Here is a 12,552-nt window from a genome sequence, read left to right as displayed (position 1 = left end):
TCATACACCAATCCATCAGTCCATCCATCAATTATTTGCTTAGTGTATTAATTGATTTGCTTGTTTGTCATCTCACCCACCATTTAGATTTCCTTTGTTATCCTGTAATTCGTCTGTCATTTGAGAGAAATTTATGATACTTGAAACAAGTTTATGAGACTTGAGATAACTTTATGACATCTGAGATAACTTTATGACACTTGAAACAACATTATGACATTTGAAATAATTTTATGACACTTGAAACAACTTCATGACAGTTGGTATAACTTTATGACTCTTGGCACATGTATACATCATTACTAGAGTGGAGCCTATCTTCCTGTTCCAGGTCAAGGTCATAGACCATCCTTTTATCTTTCTACAATGTACGGTTGAATCGGTTTAAATAGATGAATTCAAACTAAATTTGGATTAGTTATGCATTTCTACCTGGAAAAGGGTTTCAAGCAAGACTGCCATGATTATATATGAGGATCAAGATCGCATAGTTTAGGATCTGTGTGACTCTAACATGTTTCATTATAAGTCGAGGGAAGGACGGGCATAATTTCACAGACTTTCCTTGTAGTATTAACTGGTCATGTTTTACAGATCTGAAGGTTATTGTAATTAACCTGTGGATCGATAAGACTCAAAACAAACTTGGTCTCCAAACTTGTGTTGCAACTATAAAGCTTGTTGATGCTAATAAATTAACTTATTTCAGTCAACATGGAAGAACGATTCATTCATAATGACAATATAAATATATCAATTATTTCGAATATATATATTTATTTTCTACAAGTAAAGTAAAGCGTCAAATTCCATTATTGTAAAAATCGAAACTGAACGATTCAAGGAAAAAGAAACGTTATGAAACTGTATACATTTGAATTCTTTAAGCATTCTTGCTTCTGTTGAAGATTTTGTCATAACAATGAAACCCTGTATAACGATATGCCGCTATATTATCGTTGTAATTGTTGTAATTGTTAATTAATTAATTAATTAATTAAATGTTAGGTATTATGATGGCTTCAAAACAAGAGTCCCGACACGTAATTAAGTCATGAGGCAAGTTTGTATTACATCAGATTTATAACACATCCAACTTATTTTATTTCGATCCAAAATTTTGATTCACCTGATCATTAGGAGTTCTTTTGTGACTTGATTAAAATTAATGATTTTTAATTTAGACTGGGATCAAATTCATGTTAATTTTGATATCGATTATATTGTTGTTTCGTAATAACGACATTAATGGTAAATTTGGAAACGTTTAATTTAGTTTCCCGAAGACTCAGCATTTCTGATTGATACTTGTGGTAAAGAAAGTTCCAGTCTTTGTTGGTGCTTGGGAAAAAAGTTAATGTTTAACTGTCAGGCACTTTGAAGCTTTTATTGTGTTTTAGGTTACGGTAAATAACGCATAAAATCTATTTCCAACTTACGTTGCTTTAATTGCACCAAAAGAATTTATTGAATAATGAGAAAATACATTATGGTGTCGAACCATAATTATATTTTCAAGTTCATCATGTTTTATATGGAACTGAAGCTCTGAAATTCTAAAACTAAATATGTGCTAGCTAATTCTATTAGAATATGTGGGCAGAATGATAAGCTACGTATTATTTAGATTATAAATACAATTTTCTATTTTCATAATTATTGAATGTGAAGGATGAGTCGCCAAAATATGTTCCTTTCTACTGCGATTTAATAATAAAAAAGATTCGTCCATGGAATATAACACTAAGTTTTTGAGGGGTATGAGGGTTTCTTCTCATTGTTTGTATTATATCGCATTACTACGATTGGAACCGCACACATTTTTGTGCCCTTGACTTAATTTAGTTACGGTATTTTACAGGATATTTGTACACTACATGGTTCGAATTCGTCGAATACACAAACATGTGCAGAGAGATGAATTTCTGAATCAGTTTTAATATTTTTCAGGAATAAACCAAAACACTATCCAAGGTTGCCCACTTTGGAACCATTTACCGCAATGAAATAATTTACTTAGGCCAGTCATGGGGACATTTTATTTGTATTTTACAAAAAAATCTACTTTCTCCCCAGTTGTCAACGTTTAGCGCAATCAGCAATAACAAAAACTGTTTTACAATTGTGAAAGTTTACGAAGATGCTTTGCTTTACGGATGTATTGGAAAAATTAAGAAATGACCCACTCTATTAGTATAGACAATATTTTCAAGCATTTACTGGAAATACTTTCGAGTGAAAGTGTGAGGTGGTTACCGGCTACTGCTCGATTACACTTATTGAACAGTAAGCATATATTTTGCTAAGACAATACATTTGGAAATTTCCAACTGATTAAAGATTAATGAAACATATATGTAAATGTTGGTGCTAGTTCGTTGGCTTCAATTAGTTTTGAGTGTATTCCAACAGAATCTCACGCTTTTAAGCATGTAAACCAGGTTACATTTTCTCAATTTCAAAACACGTTAGTACTATCTTATATAATTTTTGGTACGCTTGGATACATGCAGGATGAAGGGATCTCATAGAAAACTAGAGGCACTCCGCATACTTGTGGCTCCAGTGTTTTGGTTTTCTCCACGCGTGTTTCAGCCAATTTAGTATCTGGAAGAAGAACATGTGAGTCCTTATTCAGGCTATTGATATTGTGACAAACCTAGGGTATGGGCATAAGTTATTAATCAAATTTAGAGAATTATTTTACAGAAAATGTGTCGGCTGAAAAAGATAATTTTATTTGTGCATCGCTCTCTTTTTCTAGTCATCTTGGTTGAAACCGCATGGTTTCAATGTTCTAAGGCGGCGTATCCAGTACAATTCTTTTTCTTTCCTGGTTTCGGAACTCCAGTTGGAGTTGTCAGCAATTACAATAAGTGTTATATCACTGAAAGTGTGGCATGGGGAGGAGAAGTGTTCTGCGACCGGGCTTCTGTACAGCTTCTTTGTCATCCAAGCAGATCTATGAAGGTTGATCCTTTTGTGTAGATTTTCAGTTTCTCAGACATACTGAATGCTACAGATCTTACTTGTGATGAGATAAATTACATTCTCTGTTTTGCACATTTTGTTATGACAATGTACGTTTAGTTTTTCTCTAGTCACTGTGCTAGAAAATGTTCTGGTCTCTATCATATGTTGACAGGTTTTGCACCTTTTATCGCCTCATGGGCCAGATTGACTAGGGTGGTCCTGATTAGTGAATGGCGTCAGCTTCGCCCTGACTAGGATGTCCTTGAGGTTTTTCGGTCTCCGGTGGGATACTACAGGTTAGTTCGGGAGGAGTAACTTTAGTACATCCGATGATTCCACGATGGGATAATGTTTCCGGATGATTTTGCCTACTTTGGGGTTTTCTGGGTGTTAGATCAGGATAAATGGTACCTTATCAGCCTTTTTCTTCTTTCCATATTTTAGTAGATCATCGAGTTTATTTTTTTTATATTTTTTTTGCCCTTTGGGTAGCCTCCGCAATTAGGTTTTTTTTCATCGTCGAGAGTCGAAAGCGCTTAGGGTAGTTAGATACTACTTTTGCACTGTTCTTTGTCAGTTTATTGCATTTGTCTTAATCAATCCCTTGCACACATGATCTCTTGCTGGATCCAGTGCACTTAAAATGACTGTTATACGCCATATGATTTTATTCTTTTTATATATCTGCGATTAATGCCAAAATCAGACTAACTTTAAACACTTCAAAATCTTCTCGCATGTTGCGCCTATCTAACACCCATCGGGACCTCAGATCCCAAGTCAATTAAAGTGGCACCCACACCCATTCCATGTTTTCCCAGAACATGTCATGCGTCTATTCTTTCTGTATGTTTTATTAAACGTTTCTGTATGAAGTGTTCTCTCAATAAATGAATGTCGTCACAACAACTGCCATGCCCTCTTGATCAACTGCATATGTTTACTATAATATTTCACCAAACATAGTCTGATTTGTTGTTCAAATTCATCCAAATGCATTTGATAAGATCTATATCTAGAAGTAATTACATCCCCTTCCATGTCTAGTTCTATTATTCCTATACCTTTTAAATTTAATTTTCAATATTATTTTCTTGAATGAAGAAGAAATCGGATTTTCCATCTTCTAAATTGAAATGTTACTTCAGCATTTTGCCCATGTTAATATTCGTCGATACAAATATCCAGGTTTTTGTTTCAATTTACTGTCATTAGTTAATCTTCATATGAAATATTATCAATGCATTCTTTATTTAAGCCATTAAATGTGTTTTGGGATTTGAACGGATAAGTTGTTTTTTATTGTGTGTGGGATTTTATTTTATTTTATTTTTTTCGGGGGGTTGGTTGGTTTTGCAAACAAAATATGAGCAGGTTAGGCTTTCACATTTAGGACATATTCAAGTATATGGTGTAATCTGACTTTTTGGGGGGATTCCGAATGTACAAGTAACCAGTGTGGATCCATAGATTTCAAACGTTATGCAAACAGATCCGACCATTGCATACGCCGCACCAAAATGTACGCTCGTTATTGTCCAAAGTGTGCTTTTAATAACCATTTTTATTTACATATAAACACCTTACTAGAATCCAAAAAGTCACAATTGCAATTGTTTCTAACACGTTTTAAAAATACTCGGCAACACTGGCTGTTAGGATCAGGATGAAGTTCAGATTCAACTACATAATCAAAGCAATTCTAGGATTTTTATGAAAATCAAAAAATGAATACATTATTAATCTAGTCACGTGTTAAAATGTGGGTAAGATCATATAAACTTTGGCTCACTTAGAACTCCAAATGCTCCTAAAATACTTGTCACACGTTACCACGTACAAATGCCCACTTAAAATCACAATAAAGCATGGGTTTAAAACACCAACAGCAAAAAAACACCCGATTAAACTACGTTCATCAAAGTGATGGATCCACTCCTAATTATGTGTACGTACAAGAAAAAATATATTTGTTTATTTTTGATAAGTGAATCAGTGTACTGCACAAATATTGCGCGCAACAACATGACGTCATGTTAAGGTTATTGAGTCAAATTATAACTGTTTTCATCAGTCATCCCGCCAAAAAGAAACGATGGAGAATTAATGCGAAAATTGTTCTGTGCACAAGCGCTGCATATTCACCCTTAGAATAATATGTCGGTTAATCCCGTGAAAAGTTGATTTTTATACTTTTCAGTTCGTATAGAAATATTTTGTCCACAATAGCAAACCCGCTATTAGAATAAATACTTGATTCGTGGAATGAAATTTATAATCAAGCTCTTGACAGCTGTACGGAATCAATACAGAAACTACGGAAATGTGCAAATCACGATGAAAGAAAATTCAAGTGTCTTATGGTATTAAGGATCAAATACGATACAGCATTAATAGTTTTGATTACATTTACAATACGACGTTTTCATCGAATAAAAGAAGATGAAGGACTTCGTTTTCCAGTTTACTATCCGTTTAATCTTGTTCATAGCATCCATCCAATTATTTAGACGAATGTGTCTCGATTATAGTTTATTAAAGTTGACATGTCAGTTTCACACTTTCTGCATCAGTCAGTTCGACTGGATATCTAACTGACCGTTTGTCGTTTAATTCCAAGCGAAATGTAAATTCCTCTCATCAGTTGTGTATTTAATGCTTAAAACCAACAGAGTTGATAGATTAGGTAATTTGATTGTTTGGCTAAATTAAGCATTGTGCGTGTGTGTGTGTGTGTGTGTGTGTGTGTGTGATTTTGATTTTTAACGTAGCTTTAACAATGTTTCAGTCATATCGCTACAGTGTCTGCAGTGTAGCAGCTTATAGTGATGTCTAGCACTAGGGCATCATGCCGCAGACATGTAGCATGATGTCCCACCCAATCACATTATCCTGTCACCAGGCCAACCAGTCCTAATACTAACCTCTTAATTCTGAGCGCCAAGCGAGGCAGCTGTTGGTACCATATTGTATGTCTTTGGTACGACTCGGTCGGGTATCGAAATTATGCACGTACGCTCGTTTAATACAGGATTTGTGGAATGAGATATGATTTTCTTTATTTACTGAACAATGTTGCATGTAGAAATATTATAAAATCCCCCCCCCCCAATCGTGTTATATGATAAACCTGTTTATGTAATGGTTTGGGTTACTGATAATATTCACCTCTCGGTTATCAGTCAAGCAGCTGTTAAGTGGTTTGTTCAGTCTGTGGGAATAATGTCGGTCCAGAACTAACAGTTGTGTCCACATATATTTAAATTATTTATTTAAATTATTCAATTTGATCACTAGGTGCTCATTGACTTTCATTTAATTTATTACTTTAGAACTATTGTGGAATCATTCAAATACATTCTGGATGACACCGTAGTTCTAGATAACGGCATTCGAGACTTTTTGAATGTGTTCGGAACATTGCATACTTTAGACTTCTCATAGGAAATTTAGGATTATTGGGGATTTTATTAAAAATACTCTAACTGCCTCTTGAATTTTCACTTTGTGTTGGAGAGAAATAACTAAGGTGTTGGTTTTGCTTAAATTGGTGGTTTCACTTCTTTCTGTTAAATAGTTTTAGACACAGTGGCAGCACTATTTCTTCAAGTGCCTCCATTCAAACCGAAATCCGTATAAACCATAATGCCATGAAGTTTTCAATGACATTGCATCTTTCATAACACGATGCTGCTTGAATGATAATAATAACAATAATAATAACAACAATAATAATAAAGCACTACTACTACTATTGCTACTACTACTACTACTACTACTACTACTACTACTACGAATGGAGGGGGTCGCTCATATGTTTGGTTTTTTGCTTTACCGGTAAGCAAAACAAGTAGGTTTTTAATGCTGAGGCAATTGACGTAAAGTGCCTTTCCCAGCGACACACCACAGTAGCTGACCCAGGTCTTGAGACCGGCACGCTAACCACGGCACCAAATTAACTCAGAGGCTTATAATGATATAGTTTCAGGCAGTCATATTTTGAAGGCCCAACGGTAGACCCTCCATTCCAATTTGTAATACATACCTTTCCATCCTATTACCTTTAGCGATTCAGAGCCTTAATTTGGCACTGTTACTATTACTACTAATCCAAACAACAACGGCGACAACAACCAAATCTCCAGCAGCAAGAACAATAACAGCAATAATGATAATAATAATAATAATAATGCACGTTATATCCTCTAAAGGTATTACTACAATATTCTTAGTCTTGTTTTCCTTTGTCGATGATCTTTATCTCGGCGCTCATTGGAGGGAGGATGTTAATGTTCATGTAACGTGTATTTATTTTATTCAAAACAAAGTTTAAATATTTTTAATTTATCCAAATTTGATTTCAAAATATAACATTTTAAATAAAACGATTTGTGAAAAACTGCAAACAATTCTCTATCCTTTAGTCCATACATTTTTATTAACAGTTTATGCAGAACCAATATACAATATAATATAGAGTTTATAGCTCAACAGCGGTTATGGGGGCTTTGATGCTTGACGGACTGAAGTTTGAGCGATAGCGCTGTGTTGTGTATCAGTTAGGCTATGGTGTCGATATTGATAACAAAACTGACAAGAATAACTTATATTGGCTAGCGATGGCAAATTCCAACTCCAGGAAGATATTTTCTCTTCCGACTTCGACCCCATACCCCTATGTAACCCATGTATATAATGAGTCATCCCGCTATGACTGTATGTTTATAGTTAGTTCAAAAATAAGAAGAAAAAAAACGTGACTGTATTTGTTAGTTATGCTTCTCAAATCTCTGGTCGTCAGTGAAGAAGCCCAAACGGTGCTACCTCTTTCGTGGATGATTACCAACTATGCATCAAATTTAATCAATTTTCATCCAGTGGATAGGAGGAGATATAATACCTACAGACTGAATGACAGATTGAGATAGACAATCAGATTTATTACACAAAGTCGCTATCCCCACCTCCCATCCCCGCTAAAGTTTGGGGATAAAGAATAATCCGCGTATCATTATCTCATCATCTCTATTTTCTATGCCAAATTAGAAGATATACATATGACTATCTGAGACACATTTTGCAATTATGCAGGAATATATTATATTCCATACCATGTTCACAGCGTTAATGTGTATCAGAATCAAATAATAATCCAGCTATCTAGACTAATCATGCTTGGATTAGATATCTAATTAAGATTGAATCCCCCATTATGGGGTATTATACATTGATCAAATTCCATGTAGTAAACAAGTCTGGTACCAATGGTCAAACAAAGGGAATGAAGACAATGTAAATGTTGATGGAACTCTGACATAAAGAGACATTAAACAGGAGCTCACCATTGCTAACGATATTTTATGTGAGTGCGTGTACGTGTTGGGTGTCCAACACAATGCACGTAATCATGGCCAGGCGACAGCAAGAAGTTGAAAACGAAATATGTGTCTGAGATCTATACTGCGTAGTATTTTCTTTCTTTCAAACAAATCTTAGATGATCCTTGCCGCTTGTTCGCGTCTTGCTGGAAAACCATTTGTTATCAACAAACATTTTTGCTTACTGATATTTATAAAGTGCCCCATCAACAATCCACACTTTCTTGCGATGGTCGAAGGAACAAGGTGAATGTTGGATATGACGATGAGAAACCTCAGAATAATGGAGATAGTGTTTTCCCTAAAATAAATACAGTTTATCATGATTCTTAATAAAATCAACAAATCATAAGCAATTAAATGCAAAATTCAGAAATATATTTAAGTCACTGACTTTCCACGCCCTCGCTTTTGACATGTTCCAACTCTTCATGGAATCCTTTCTCACAGCTTAATTGCTCAGGAATAATTTCCGATCCGGAATATACAAACCTTCAATAATAATGAAATCGTTTAACCGAAGACTGCAATCACGTGTTTTGCGGATATTCCATAAGATGTATCAAAATACATTAAGCAAGATACGCTTGATCAGATTCAAAGGAAGTTGTTTTTATTGTGTTAAGTTTTGTATTGTGTATGATGATGCGTATTTGACTAGAGCTTTGATTGTTAGGACAACCTCACACTCTGAGTTTCAAATTATTTACGATTTTGCTCGTGATTATTTTTTTTTATGCGGCTCCAAGACCGGTTCTATGGGTGCGATTATTGGCAAAATCAGACTGTAATTTTGAATAATTAAAGATCTTACAGTATGTTTCTCCACTTTGACACCCACCCTGACCCCTAACAATCTTTTCATAGTTCTGGGTACATGTCATGTGTTTATTCTTTCTGCCTCATCTGATTAAATTTATCTCTTCGAGTTTGTTCTCTCAGTAAATGAAAGTCGTCACAGCGACTGCCGCACCCTGTATTATCAGCTATGTCATGAGGCGCTTCATTTACAATAACCTTTACCTGGACATATTCTTATCCGTTTTTCAATTCATCTGAATGCATTTGTTTAAGATCTCTATCTAGAAGTAATTTCATCCCCTTCCATATAATTGTCTATTAATCCTATATCAATTCAAATTATATCCCTCTGTCAATCAAACAGAATCGTTTACAGAGTTTTCAATATTAGTTTCTTAAATAGCCACGATATCCGGTTTTCTATGTTCTAAGAGGCAATGTTACTCCAGCATCTTGCCCAAAATATTGTTGATCGACACAAAAATGTCTGAGTTTTGTCCTTATTTTACTGTTGTCGCTTTAATCTTTATATGAAATAGTATAACTACATTCTCTATTTAAGATATCAAACGTGTATTTTGGTTCCAATAGATAAGATGGGCGATTTTTTTAAGCACTTTAATATAGGTTGTTTGATTTCCAACCCATGCGCGATCGTTACTACAATGTTCAACGCCCGCAGGAGCTTTTCGACACGATAAATGTGTCTTGTATTTTAAGTTTCTTGAAGAAAATAAATATTTCTTCTACAATATATATTGTGTTCAGTCCTATTTCCTTTGAGTATTTTCAGCCAATATTTGTACTTTTAATCACCTAAATTTATCTGTTATTGTCTTGGAACCATTTATACGCATCATCAACATCCCGCGTTGAACCGTCATTCAGTTTCACCTAATCATTGTTATGTCAGTTTACTGTTATTGCTCGTTGGTAATAAAACATTTTTTTATACATCCTATTGTATCATTTACTCATTTTGGCGCTATATAGCCTTACAGAGCTAGTGCGCCGTAAAATCCACAATCAATCAATCAATCCATCATAAATCCACGTGGTCATGTATGTTAGTAACATGTTTTAAAAATATACAACATTAGCGATTGCCAGGACTAGGATTACGTTCGGTATTCCTTCCATAAACAAAGCAATGCTAGACATTTTATGGAAACTAACAGCACTATTAAAATGTGGGAAAGATCACAAAAACGTTGGTTACATTAAAATAAATTACTTTTCAAAAGTCGTCACATGCAAACGTCAACTTAAAATCACAACAAAGCAATGATTTAAAAAAAACAAACAAATCAAACAGTCACCTAAATGTACGTTAATACCAATGATAAATCCATTCCTAGTTATGTGTACGTGCAATAACAAATATACGCATTCATTTTTGATAGGTGAATCAGTGTATCGCACAAATATTTTCCGTGTTAAATTAATCCCAAACATTAAAATCAAATGTATCATGCTATTGACCATGCTTTTGCCCAACAATATGACATTTTACAGCGTCATCTAATGGTTATTGAGTCAAGTTACAATTTCTATCGTCAAACTACTTGATATGTAGTTCCGCCAACAAGAAATGATGCGAAATAAATATGAAAAGATTTATGTGATATGCAACGGAAGCTTCACACTTTTGCCTTAGAATAATATGTCGGTTAATTCAGTAAAACGTATGAATTTTATACCTTTCAGTTTGTATAGAAACATTTTACCTCCAAAAGCAAACCCATTATCTGAATGAATACTTGCCTCGTGGTATAAAATTTATGTTCAAGCCCTTGATCTTTGCTACAGAATATATATATAAAAAACAAAGATTTTAACTACATAAATATCCAAATGATGATGAACGAAAAGTCTGATATCTGATATTTTTTTTAAATGTTCCAATTTAAAACATGTATTAAAAAAGATAAGACAATGCCTTTGTTTATATTTACTTCGAGTGAAAGACGATGTCGTATTATAGTTTATTATCCGTGGAATCGTGCTGAAAACATCTCCATTCATTTAGAGTTTATAAATTTTGTCATTTACGTTTCACACATGGTGCATCAGACAACATTTTGGCGTGACAACAATTATTTCAATTTCGACTGATACAATGGATATGTAATTTAAATTTTTCATTCAATTCCAATCAAATGTGAATTTTCATCATCTGTGTATCTAATGCTTAAAACCAACAGTGTTGACGAAAATCTAAATTTATGGATAAATGAAGCAGGATGGACGCTCGTGTAATGCAGATCTTGTACAACGATGTTTTAACTTAAAATTGGTGCAAGTAGATATATTCCAAAATTCACTCCAATCCAGGCATTGGATAAGCTTTATTTTTGTAAAGGCTTAGGTGTGTGATAATATTCACTTCTAGATTATCTGTGTGGGTACAACTACATAGAAGCTAAATCACTCAAGAAAAACTGTTTTAAGTTTAGTAACAGAGTTCAAAAGTTCCTGTTTCATCTGGTATACGGTCCTAATTTTTTTCTCTGCTTCGTTTTGCAAATGTGTCTGGAGACCTGCAGCGTTACTAGTAAATCTGACATAAATAGCGACGAAATAGTATACCGAATGCTTTCTTCCAGATGAACCTTTACGATGAACATTACGTAATATATAGTATCCAGTATTTTTCATTGTAATCTTCTTCACTGAGGATTGTTGACTTGGGTGTTTTGATACACAAAAAACCCAAAAGAGCCCGTTCGGTCTAGAATGTCTTGAACAAGATCAAATGCTTTTTTACAAGCAATTAATGTATCTTTTAATTTCTTAACATCGTGGAAAATAAATATGTCCATCTCTTTCTTTACTTGCTTATAAAAATGTAATGTTAACTATACCAGTTATCAACCGTTCCCTTCTGCTGTTACAGTAAGGTTCCTAATGGTCAGGTGAGAAGTAGGATCAAAGGCACAGCAGATGTAAATTTGCCCTCACTCTAGACAGATTGAAATTAGCTGCAACCGTATTGTGTTGGAAAGCAATTTGTATTTTCTATTTTACCTATTAACATTAAGATTGAATAATTTGTTAATAATATGGAAAGGCGACATTTGATGGTCTTGTTTCCAATTCTCCTATATGCTAGTGTAAGTTTATATGTTTCGCAATTTTCTTCGGTATATCCTTTTTATTCCACGGTTGCAGCCCTTTACGCTTAAGTGAAAAAGAACGATATTCTATCATTATCCAATATTCGGGCGCCTGAAAAATTATAAAAGCCAAAACATCTATTACAGAACTTATTAATAAAACCCACCCTTTAACATAATAAGGAGATTGATATATTGCTTGGGGTCAAGCGTGTTGTTAGGACTTGGGCTAATGGGAGAACGAACAACGATTTTTAATACTTGCAGGTTTCACAGTTGTCACG

The sequence above is a fragment of the Sinohyriopsis cumingii genome, chromosome 16 (genome assembly GCF_028554795.1).
Source record: "Sinohyriopsis cumingii isolate HCF-2022 chromosome 16, ASM2855479v2, whole genome shotgun sequence".
Taxonomy (NCBI): domain Eukaryota; kingdom Metazoa; phylum Mollusca; class Bivalvia; order Unionida; family Unionidae; genus Sinohyriopsis; species Sinohyriopsis cumingii.
This window is presented reverse-complemented; position numbering follows the sequence as displayed.